This window comes from Podarcis muralis, chromosome 13, assembly GCF_964188315.1.
Source record: "Podarcis muralis chromosome 13, rPodMur119.hap1.1, whole genome shotgun sequence".
Lineage (NCBI taxonomy): Eukaryota > Metazoa > Chordata > Lepidosauria > Squamata > Lacertidae > Podarcis > Podarcis muralis.
The window spans coordinates 37,248,545-37,261,641 of record NC_135667.1 but is presented as its reverse complement, the minus strand read 5'-3'; the positions used below and the strand labels follow the sequence as shown (position 1 = coordinate 37,261,641).

Genomic DNA, 13,097 nt, shown 5'->3' with positions numbered 1-13,097 from the left:
TGGGTGATCTAGGGGCCATTGTGTGCTAAATACCTCAACAAAAATTCCTGAACTATTTAAGCAGATATAAGATAAGAGGACAAGCCCTTTTATGAAGCGGTAATTAGTTGTAGAACAGGAATGACAGAATAATAAAGAGGAATAAATGGACAGTTCTCATAAAGAAGAGAGATGTAAGAAGTGGATTTGTGGTTTCCAGCATTCATAAATGATCTGGAATGAGATTAGAGCCATGAGGTGGTCAGGTTTGCTGATAGCACCGCATTATTCAGAGTGGTAAAAAGAAAAAGGGATTGCAAAGAGCTGCAAAAGATTTCTCCAGCCGAACTGGCATGCCATGTGATTTGTTATGAGTAAGAGGTGTTGCATGTGAGGTTGCGAATCCTAACTTCACATGTAAACTGATAAGGTCGGATCCTGTGGCAACTGACCAGAAAATGAATCTTAGGATCATCGTGGGAAGGCAGTGAAAACATCAACCCATGCAGCACCCATGAAAAACGTATATTTCATGTTATCGTTAGGAAAGGGATCAAAGGTAAAACCCTCAATATTGCAATACCTTTACACAAACCTGAGCAGCGACCGCACTTTGAATACTGTATAAAATTATGGTTGCTGTATCTCAGAAAGGACATAATAGAGCTTGCCATGTTGCAGGAAAAAAGTGAATGAAGAAGCTGGAACAACAGTTCCCTGATGAAGAAAGTTGACAGCATTTGGACTTTCTTAGTTAAGAAAAATTGTGAGTAAGGGGGACACGATAGAGGTTTACAGATGTATGTGTGGTGTGGAGAAAGTGGATAGATACTTTTCTTCTCCTCCTTTACACGGCACATAGTTAAACTATTGAATTCATTACCACACACAGTGGCTCTTTGAACACCTCACTCTTCATTACAACCAGCCTCTATCCCTTTGAGGGTGATATAAATATTAGGTCCTACGTAAATACAGTGGTACCTCGGGTTACGTACGCTTCAGGTTACATACGCTTCAGGTTACATACGCTTCAGGTTACAGACTCCGCTAACCCAGAAATAGAGCTTCAGGTTAAGAACTTTGCTTCAGGATGAGAACAGAAATCGTGCTTTGGCGGTGTGGCGGCAGCAGGAGGCCCCATTAGCTAAAGTGGTGCTTCAGGTTAAGAACAGTTTCAGGTTAAGAACGGACCTCTGGAATGAATTAAGTACTTAACCTGAGGTGCCACTGTACATCTTTCAGACACACACACACACACACACACACACACACGGCATGTGGCAATTGGCACTGGCACCCAATGGGAGTTTCTTTCCTAATGCGAACTGCTGTTTAGATGTGTTAAATTTCACCAAGTGTGTTGACTGAGAAACAGAGGCTTAAACTTCCTCTCTGGGCAACCTGTAATCCAGATTACAATCTCCTCAACCCCTCATCTCCTGGTTAATAGTTATTTTAAGAACCACAGGGTGACTGCTAACCGCCTTCTTAATCCCAGGTGTAGCTAGACTGTCATATAGCTGTGAAAGGAAATTGAGCAAATTCCATGGAGGATTAATGCTGTCAATTACAGCTATATATAGTACCTCCACTGGTTGCTGGGGAAGCACAGTAGGAAAGGCTCTTGTGCTCTTGGCTGAATTATGGGCTTCCAAAAGACATCGGGGTTGGCCACTGTGAGGAAGAGGATGCTAGCCCGGATGGGCCTTTGCTCCAGAGTTCCCCAAACTTAGGTCTCCAGCCGTTGTTGGACTACAACTCCCATCATCCCTAGCTAGCTGGACCAGTGGTCAGGGATGATGGGAGTTGTAGTCCAACAGTAGCTGGGGACCCAAGTTTGGGAATCCCTGCTCCAACCTAGCAAGGCTCTTCTGATGTTCTTAACTTTTAGATGTATAATTAAGACTTTTAAAGTGTACACTTTCAAATGTGTAATGATACGAAACATGTCAGAGCCAGGTTTAAACAATAGCACCCCATCAATTGTACGGTCAGGTGCAAATCCTAGGCCCCAGCTGTACCACAAATTTAAAATTGTACGATATGGCTTTAAACAAAGAGTCCTGGGCACTGTAGCTTGTTAAGAACACCAGGAGACACTTATTCCCCTCACAGAATAATAATAATTCTGGGCGGCTTCCAACAAAACACTAAAATACAATAGTCTATTAAACATTAAAAGCTTCCCTAAACAGGGCTGCCTTCAGATGTCTTCTAAAAGAACTACAATTCCCAGAGTGGTTTAACCATCCATCCCTCTTCCCAGGGAACTCTGGGAACTGTAGCGCTGTGGGGGGAACTGGGGGTCTCCTAACAACTCTTGGTACCTGTAACAAACTATACTTCCCAGGATTCTTTGGGGGAAGCCATGGCTGTTTAAAGTAGTACAGTACTGCTTTCAAGGTTCCTTTTGTGGGAGCAAGAGAGAAGCATAAGGCAGTTTGTTTTTCATTCTGTCCTTGGCTGTTTATGATTTTCCTTAGCATCTGGAAGGAGCCGGAAAAAATATATACGACGTTTGTGGCGATGGAACAATGGGAGGGGGCAGGAGGAGGAAACAGCTGGTGCTCAAAGTGGGGAAGGGGGCAGGTGTGGGTGAAAGACCAAACAGGGAATGTTTGGGACTGGGAGAAATCTGAGACAAGGGCACTGGTGTATACTGTACCTCTTCACTCCAGCAAAGGATACTGAAAGGATCAAGGAGAGGCTTCGTTTTTTGTCAAGTGGATGATCACAGAAAGGAGATCAGGGTGGGGAGAAAGGAAGATGGAGAGTTGATCGTTATCTGAGAAGATGGAGGATAAGAGGCCACAGGGCTCCTAGGAGCCTTGTTTAGCAGCCGGCCAATGACCAGAGGTTACAAGTTACCCTTTTTGTGCCTCATCCACAAGTCCAGATTACTCATTGCTTCTCGAAATTCCCGTGATCAGGAAGCCAAAATATCAGACAGTAGGACCAAGCATGTAAACAACCAACTCAACATTCGTCATCACAGTGTAAAAACCAGAGGAAAGGCATGAACGATGGGCGTGTGGAGGTGACTCACCTGCTCTGCCCTGGTACCCAACTGCCAATCATTAAATGTTTGCGTAAACACTTTTTCATTTAAGCCCGTTAATCTATTTTTCTTTCGTAATTCTTGGTGGAAAGACTTTTTAGCACAAAGATGGAGTTACAAACAAATAATTCGGTTGATTGGCATCTGTTTTGGGAGACAGTGGAGGAGCGCGTCTCTGCAGGTGAGGTCAAATCACTGGAGAGTTACAGCGCCTGCTGTGTACAGGAGAGACATGTTTTGTTGCAGCTGAGACAGACAAAGGCGTCCAGTTGTGCTGCTGCAGATGCACCGTGGCATTTCTGTTAGTATTTCACGCCTCCGATGCCGCAGATGAGATTGGTGTAAATCACATGCCTGTCTGGGATGTATGTACTTATTGTACTGTACTTTTGCTTTTACTTGTTCCTGTTCTTCTCTCGGAGCGAAGACGCCATGAATCCTTTGTCTGTACAAAATGTGTAAATAAATACACACACACACACACACACACACACACGTAGAGCTAAAGATTACGATGTCTCACGCTTCTTGCTGTGTTATGCTAGAAGATTAGTGTGCATATATCATTTGATATATGTCGCTGAAGCGCACTGGAGAAGAAGGGAAATGCCTTTTCCAGAACTGTGCACACCGGAGGACGCTCGGAGTTCGGGGGCTGCAGGGGCACCCCGGGGCGTTTTCCAACAGTTTCTTCTCTCTGCGCTCCTCCCAGCGGTCATTCCTCCTCTGGTCACTGCTATGGATACATGACTTGACTGCCTGTCTCCAGGCACTGCGTTCCCCTGCAAGGGCTTTCCACACGGCAGGGTGTTTCCGAGCACAATTCAAAGTGTTGGTGCTGACCTTTAAAGCCCTAAACGGCCTCTGTCCAATATACCTGAAGGACGGTCTCCACCTCCATCGTTCTGCCCAGACACTGAGGTCCAGCACCAAGGGCCTTCTGGTGGTTCCCTCGCTGCGGGAAGCCAAGTTACAGGGAACCAGGCAGAGGGCCTTCTTGGTAGTGGCGCCCGCCCTGTGGAATGCCCTCCCACCAGATGCCAAAGAGAAAAATAACTACCAAAGTTTTAGAAGACATCTAAAGGCAGCCCTGTTTAGGGAAGCTTTTAATGTTTAATAGGTTATTGTATTTTAGTGTTTTGTCGGAAGCCGCCCAGAGTGGCTCGGGAAACCCAGCCAGATGGGCGGGGTAGAAATAATAAATTATTATTATATTGATGTCACCAGCCTTCACGTCACATTTGCAGACATCTTTGACCTGAGCTGGTCTGCCAATGGGCCTAGCGCCTGAAGCCAGCTCCCCACAGAGCACATCCTTGGGGAACCTGCCTTCTTCCTTTCTGCGGACATGACCAAGCTAGCGTAGACGTCGCTGAGACAGGAGTGCAAACATGCTGGGAATGCGGTCTTGGGAGTTGATCTTTGAGGCTCCGTCCTGCCATGCAATGTGCAAATTCTTCCTCATATAGCACACCAGGAAGGCATTGAGGCGTCGCTTCCTGGAAGGCTTACATTGCCCACACCTTCACTTCCATAAAGAAGCTTGCTCAAAATGGATGGGGCAATTCACATTTCAATTGAAGTTGCTCAAGTATTGAGCACTTCACACATGTGGCCATAAACTTTGCCATTCGTTCTGCCACCAACCTCTCCTTGTGCTTTCGATCCCAGGCTATCACCAGCCTTGGGCTTCGGGCCAAAAATGGAGTCAACCGCATGGGGGTGGTGGAATTAAGTGTTTGCTTCAGGGTGAGGTGAGCAGGGCCTCGGGAGAGGCTGCTCACGAGACTGCAGGAACTGTGGGAGGTGGATAAAGAAGCACACACAGTGGCGTAGGAAGGGGGCGTGGGGCGCCCCGGGTGTCGTTACTGAGGAGGGTGACAAAATGGCAGCTCCCGGGCTGCTTCCTGGCGGGGAGCCATGCTGCTTTGCCGGCGGCCTTCCCTCTTTGTTTTGACAGCTTGGGGGAGGCTTGGGAGTCGTGGCTGGGCTGCGCGCTGCTGCCCCACGCTGCTCTCTGGGGGTGGGGGAGCTGCGCCGCTTTGCAAGCGGCCTTCCTCCCTTCCCCCTTCGTTTGGACAACTCGGGGGAGGCTCCCCCCCCCCCAGGAAGCAGCCCGGGGGTGTGGGGCAATGGCGTGCAGCCCGCGACTCCCAAGTCTCCCCCGAGCTGTCAAAACATCAAGAAGAGCTTTCTGTCAGGGAGAGCTATTTGACAGTGGAAATAACTCCCTCGGGAGAAGGTGGCCAAAACACAACCCATCCTGTAGATTTAAGTAACTGTCCACAGTTGCCTGCTTGTTATCAGAGGCCCAGAATCCACATTCATTTGTAAGAGAATATTAAATAAAGTCAAACCATTTTTGCAGGCAAAAATAAATAAATTTCAATGTCGGGGGGGACAATAAATTTTCCGCACCGGGTAACACGTGACCTTGCTACGCCACTGAGCACACATATCAGGTCACCTTTTCCTCGGAGGCCTTTCCTTGCCGGATACGACACCTTAAGAGTCCCGGCTCATGTGCCATAATGACACGTTGCTCTCCAGAAACTGGAAAGGAAGCAGAGTGCCCTTGTCGCTTCCTCCATTTAGAAACCACCTGCGTGTTTTGTCACCCGTAGTATTGTGGTGGCTATTTCCAGAGCCCGGGACCTTGTCTATATTTATGTTGACTCCGAGCGTGTCCCTTGAACTTTAAAAAATGAATGTTGGAGGGACAAAGGAGCGGAAACGGATGAGGAAACTAAAAAAAAAAAAAAAAAGCGCATCAAGAGAGAGCCAATTGTGTTCAGTACAGCTTCTCGTAACCAGGGGACTCTTAGAAGGACACATTCCAGCAAATGCAGTGTGTGAATTTTGGAAGAGGGGGCATTTTGCAGGGGTTTCACAAACTTGTCACTTAGATATTATTGTCCTTTGCGGGGGAAATACCCTAAATGTGCATTTTTAAGAAATGTGATTGGATGTGGGGGAATATTTTTCTTTATTTCCCTCCCCCTTCAACCTTCTGACTTTTGGACTCCCTCCATATATATATGGAGGGAGTCCAAAAGTCAGGAGGTTGAAGGGGGAGGGATATATATATATATATATATATATATATATATATATGCAGGTTTTGGTGTCCTCGGGTGTCTTCCCGTGTAAAAGTTGGGGTGTCTAGGCGACGTTTCGACGAGGTCTCACTCGTCATCTTCAGGCTGGTGCTTTCGGCTTCTTGTTACTGGATTTATAGGAACTCAAACACTGAGATCCTGCTCTGTTCCAGTAACAAGAAGCCGAAAGCACCAGCCTGAAGATGACGAGTGAGACCTCGTCGAAACGTCGCCTAGACACCCCAACTTTTACACGGGAAGACACCCGAGGACACCAAAACCTGCATACCTATACCCGTGAAAATCTACGAAAGCATATATATATATATATATAGTGGATTCACGATGATTTGTGCTCATGATGGTGTTGGGGCAGTTGTAAGTGATTCTGCTTTCAATACCCAAGGAGTGAGGAGTGGGAATTCGAACCCTAGTCTCCTAAGCCCTAGTCCAGTGCTCTAACCATTACATCGCACTGGCTGCCATTAACAATTATAAAGCAGCAAGCAAGAACACCACTATCTTGGTCTATTTTCCAAGTTTACAGCTGAGAAGGCAATGAAGACAGATGCTCCTTCTACAGGTCCTAATAGAGGGTTCCTTCAAACAGAGGACTGTCCTCTGACAGCCCTACATATTCAGTACTCTGTAAAGTAAGACACAACCAACACCCCAGGAGTGTCATGAAAAAGCAGCAAGTTATTTCATTTATTATTCTTGTATTTTGATGCATTCCCTCTTTCTTTCTTTTTTTGCGATACCTAAGTGTCTGTCTAACAGTAGGGCCGGCCACCTGATGAGGTGGCTAATGGCAGGGCTGGCCAGCTCAATCAGGAGCCCTGTCTTTGTAGGCGTCCAGCCATCTTATTTCAGATCCTATTGCCAAAACTGGGGGTGGGAAGACAATTGCGATACACAATATACAACACCACATGCCCCTTTCTACACAGATCCGGGAAAGGGTTAGCAAGATGGTAGGAGAGACTGAGTGGATGTTGATTCAATAAAAGGACGCAACTCTAAAAGGTGAAGTACGGTAGATGGAGCTTTTTTGTTTGGAAGAAAAGTGAGTGAGGGGAACAGGATAGAGGTGCATAAAATTACACGTTGTGTGGAGAAAGTGGACAGTGAGAAGTTTTTGTCTTCTCATAATCCTAGAATCTGGGGCTTTTCTATGAAATGGATTGTTGGAAAATCCAGGGAAGACATAAGGAAGTACTTCTTCAAAAATCATGTTTTTAAACTGCGGAATTCACTGCTGTAGGATGTAGTTAAAAATATATATACAGTATATTAGAGTTTATCAAGAAAAACACAAGTATTGTTTTCAAATATCTTTATTTTTGTCCAAACATTAATCCAGAGGCAAAAAAAGTAAGAGGGAAAAGAAAGAAAGAAAGAAAGAAAGAAAGAAAGAAAGAAAGAAAGAAAGAAAGAAAGAGATAAATTAAAAAGGCAGGGCTTTTTTCTGGGGGTGACACAGCGGTAAGCAAACCCCTAAACATTTTGTGAATCTAAGTTTGGCCTCATTGAGGGGCAGTATTTCAATATGAGTAGGAAAATGAGAGTACACCTAAATATTTTTTTAAAGAAAAAAAGCATTGGAAAAAAGGAATAGAAAAGGAATTAAAAGATTGAAAAAAGAGGGGTGGGGGAGAGAAATTAATATGCTTAAGAACTTCCGATTCTTTCTCTGTCTGCTATATATAAACATTATTCACTACATCCACTCCAGTGTAACACCGAATAAAGACACTTTCCACAAGCCATTATCTTTTTTTTTAAAGATATTTATTAAAATTTTCAAAATATTACAAAATGAAAAAAAAAAAAAAGAAAAATACAAAGTAAAAAACAATTCCATCTTTCCATCACTTATCTTTCATTTGCTTGTTTCCCGGACCTCCTCACACCTCCCTTTTTGCATTCCAATTCAATTTGTTAGTTCAGCAAATCCTTTCCCTCTTTGTTTATCCTAGTCTTTAATCTTAAAATATTGTAACATTAAATTTTTACCTGTTAATAATCCATTTTTTCATATTCCTTATAGCGTTATAGCTAAAAACCACTTAACTTTTTATCCAACATCATTCTAACATTCATTAATTTTACAATATTTCTGTAGATAGTCTTTAAATTTCTTCCAATCTTCTTCCACCGACTCTTCTCCCTGGTCTCGGATTCTGCCGGTCATTTCTGCCAGTTCCATATAGTCCATCACCTTCATCTGCCATTCTTCCAGGGTGGGTAAATCTTGTGTCTTCCAATACTTTGCAATAAGTATTCTTGCTGCTGTCGTGACATACATAAAGAAAGTTCTATCCTTCTTTGGCACCAATTGGCCTACGATGCCCAGGAGGAAGGCCTCTGGTTTCTTCAAGAAGGTATATTTAAATATCTTTTCATTTCATTTTATATCATCTCCCAGAAAGCCTTAATCCTTGGGCACATCCACCAAAGGTGAAAGAATGTACCTTCAGTTTCTTTACATTTCCAACATTTATTGTCGGGCAAATGATAGATTTTTGCAAGCTTGACTGGTGTCATGTACCACCTGTATATCATTTTCATAATATTCTCTCTTAAGGCATTACATGCCGTGAACTTCATACCTGTGGTCCATAACTGTTCCCAGTCAGCCATCATAATGTTATGTCCAACATCTTGTGCCCATTTAATCATAGCAGATTTCACCGTTTCATCCTGAGTATTCCATTTCAACAGCAAGTTATACATCCTTGACAAAGTTTTAGTTTTGGGATCTAACAGTTCTGTTTCCAATTTTGATTTTTCCACCTGGAATCCAATTTTTTTGTCCAAATTGTATGCCTCCATTATTTGATAATAATGAAGCCAATCTCGCACTTTGTTTTTTAGTTTTTCATAACTCTGCAATTTCAGTTTGTCTCCCACTTGTTCCAAAATTTCCCAATATTTCGGCCATTTGGCCTCCATATTGAGCTTTTTCTGAGCCTTCGCTTCCATCGGTGGCAACCACCTTGGGGTTTTATTTTCAAGCAAGTCCTTATATCTTATCCAGACATTAAACAGTGCTTTCCTGACAATATGGTTTTTAAATGCTTTATGTGCTTTGACCTTATCATACCATAAATATGCATGCCAACCAAATACATTATTAAAACCTTCTAAGTCCAAGATGTCTGTGTTTTCAAGAAGTAGCCATTCTTTCAATGGCTATAAAGTTTAAGGTCTGGCAGGGCAAATCCACCTCTTTCCTTGGCATCCGTTAATATTTTAAATTTTATTCTGGGCTTCTTGCCCTGCCAGACAAATCTAGAAATATCTCTCTGCCACTTCTTGAAACAATCCATTTTATCCAAAATTTGCAATGTTTGAAACAAAAATAACATTCTTGGCAATACATTCATCTTTATCGCAGCAATACGGCCTAGCAATGAAAGCTTCAAATTTGACCAAATTTCTAAATCTTTTTTCACTTCCGTCCAGCATTTTTCATGATTGTCTTTAAATAAGTTCCCATTTTTAGCTGTCATATTAATCCCCAGGTATTTCACTTTCTTAACCACTGTTAAACCTGTCACATTCTGAAACCTCTCTCTTTCAATCGCTGTTAAATTTTTCTCTAAAACCTTTGTTTTTAGTTTATTCAATTTAAATCCTGCAACCTGGCCAAAATCTTGAATCAGTTCCAAAACTCTTTTAGTACTAGATTCTGGCTCCTGTAATGTCATCCACAAGCCATTATCTTCAGTTCTCAAATCCGAGTGTCATTCTTTTTCACGCAAATTATTCATTCTTTATTTTCCCACTGCCACAGGATGTAGTGATGGTCGCCAACCTGGGTGACTTTAAAAGGGGGTTAAAATTCATGGAGGATGAAGCTCTCAAGAGCGGCCAGCTTTGATGGCTGGGTTCTACCTCTGCGGTCAGAGGCCTCAGAATCCCAGTTGCTGGGGAATGTATGTTGTCTGGCTGACCCCTGTGAGGCAGGATGCTGGCCCAGATGCCACCTTTGACATGATCCAGCGGAGCTCTCCTTACATCCTTATGTAAGAAGTGGGAAGAGCACCCAACAAGACAGCGCAGGTTGAGGAGGAAATAAGGAGGATGCAAAACTGGTCGGTCTCTAGGTCAGTGCGCCTGGTCCTCGGTGTCATGCTCCCTGTTTTTGGCAAACTGCATGTTTGCATGTTTTCCCTTCCCGGTAGCTTTTCCCAGAACCGAGAGGAAACAAGTCACAACGCCTCAGATCAGCTGTATCCAGTGGATAAATATTTATTCTAGGTGCAAAACACGGGACCTGACTCACAGGATGCCAGGGACGTGTGAGTATTGGGCATGCGTTTCCCCATTCGAGACCTATTGAGATAAGGAGGCATTTTCCTCATGGAAGAAACGAAAACACACACCCAAGAAATCACATGTTTTGAGGACTGAGGTAAGCGGAACTATTGGCACAGTTGTAGGATCGCTTGTCTCGTGACTGTGGAGTGTATTTCTGGAAGGTCTCCCGTGTGTGCTCTGAAGTCACACACATCTCTTTGTCCAGGATCTGGCAAGCAAGAGGCATTGTCTCAGTGCAAGGACAACAATCCAGTCAGACAAATGCACTCGAAGGTGCAGGTCAGGGCCAGCACCTGGGGAGAGGTGTGGCCAAGTGAGAGTCCCAAGGCCAGACATATAGGCCAGAACCAAAAAGAGATTGCACACAAACACACACTTATAGATTAAAAAATTCCTTCAGATGATTTTGTTTGCCCGCCGACGCTGTTTGCAGCATCTCCACCTCCTCCCCTCTCCGAAAGCGAGAGAGGGAGGAAAGGGGCCGCGCGGTAGGGCATTCAGGAGAAGGAAGGAGCCAGCTCGGGAGCGGGGGAAGAGCCACGCGGGTCGACCCCGCAGGGTCCGGCTTCGCTCCCTCGCCCCGGCCGCTGAGAGGCGATGGTGGATATTGACAAGCTCGACATCGACAGCATCATCCAACGGCTGCTGGAGGTAAGAGGGTCAAAACCCGGTAAAAATGTGCAACTTCAAGAGAACGAAATAAGAGGATTATGCTTGAAATCTCAATAAATCTTAGTCAACCCATTCTGTTAGAACTTGAAGCACCGCTTAAAATATGTGGTGACATCCATGGACAATACTATTGTTTACTTCGACTCTTTGAATATGGAGGTTTCCCACCAGAAAGCAACTATCTATTTATTGGTGACTATGTTGATAGAGGGAAACAATCTTTAGAAACAATTTGTCTTTTACTGGCCTACAAGATAAAATACCCAGATAATTTTTTCCTCCTTAGAGGGAACCATGAATGTGCCAGCATTAATAGAATTTATGGCTTCTACGATGAGTGTAAAAGAAGATACAGCATCAAGCTGTGGAAAACCTTTACAGACTGCTTTAATTGTTTACCAATTGCAGCCATTGTGGATGAGAAAATATTCTGCTGTCATGGAGGCTTATCGCCAGGCCTCCAATCAATGGAACAAATCCGACGAATTATGCGGCCTACTGATGTGCCAGATCAAGGCCTCCTTTGTGATCTGCTGTGGTCTGACCCTGACAAAGATGTCCTGGGATGGGGAGAAAATGACAGAGGAGTTTCTTTCACGTTTGGAGCTGAAGTGGTTGCAAAGTTCCTTCATAAACATGATTTGGATCTTATATGCAGAGCTCATCAGGTGGTTGAGGATGGATATGAGTTCTTTGCAAAAAGGCAACTGGTAACTCTGTTTTCTGCCCCAAAATACTGTGGGGAGTTTGACAATGCGGGTGCCATGATGAGCGTGGATGTGTCTCTAATGTGTTCCTTCCAGATTTTGAAGCCTGCCGAGAAGAAGAAGCCCAATGCTAGCCGGCCTGTAACACCACCCAGGGGTATGATCACAAAACAAGCAAAGAAATAATCACTCTTGGCCCTGCCTAGTTGGGACTTGTACTATAGTATATAATCATTTTTTAAAAACGGCAACTTGTATCTGTCAGCTTGCTTAGACTAGATTAATGTGTTTGTGGGTTGTTGGTTTTTTTTCATTTTGATGGATGGCGTTTGCTGGTTGTAACAGCAAATGAGACTTTCTCCCTTCTCAAGAAGTTTTTTTAAAATTCTTATGTTCATTTGAAGAGAGAGAAAAATGCTTTTTTCCCTTATTGTTCCAGCTGTATACTTCACAGCAACTTATCCTGTCATTCCGGGTAATTGTACAATTGACTCCTTGAACCTGTACAGACCAGGTGGTGTGTGATGCCTGCTTTTCTTTTAGGACCTTAAGAGGCACTAGTGTGCTGCAAGACTAGGAAACTGATTACTGTCGAATTGCATATTGTTTATACAAACCACTGTGAATGTCTTTGTCAGCATTTTGAAACCACCCCATAACCTTTGCCAGCTTCCCTGGTATGATGTATATTTTAATTCAAGCACACTTCCCTCCCATATACTTCAAAATGACAATTAAAGCCATTATTTAAAAAAAAAATTCCTTCAGATATCTGAAGAAGTGTGCATGCACATGAAAGCTTATACCAATAACAAACTTAGTTGGTCTCTAAGGTGCCACTCTCCTGCCAACCTAGCAGTTTGAAAGCACGTCAAAGTGCAAGTAGATAAATAGGTACCACTCTGGCAGGAAGGTAAGCAGCGTTTCTGTGCGCTGCTCTGGTTCGCCAGAAGCGGCTTAGTCATGTTGGCCACATGACCCGGAAGCTGTATGCCGGCTCCCTCAGCCAATAAAGCGAGATGAGCACCGCAACCCCAGAGTTGGCCACGACTGGACCTAATGGTCAGGGGACCTTTTACCCTTTACCTTTAAGGTGCTACTGGAAGGAATTTTTTTGTTTGTTTCGACTATGGCAGACCAACACGGCTACCTGTCTGTAACTACACTTATAGATTGTTATACAGTTTGGGGGGGGGGGGAACCCTATAAATTAATAAATGGTAGGTGAAATATACTCAGAGTCCCAAAGTGATT

General features: G+C 43.9%; 1 pseudogene; it reads left to right on the top strand.

Annotated features, from left to right (window-relative positions):
* Positions 1-10,938: 10,938 nt before the first annotated feature.
* Positions 10,939-12,618, top strand: LOC144325135 (serine/threonine-protein phosphatase PP1-gamma catalytic subunit A pseudogene; annotated as a pseudogene).
* Positions 12,619-13,097: the final 479 nt, after the last annotated feature.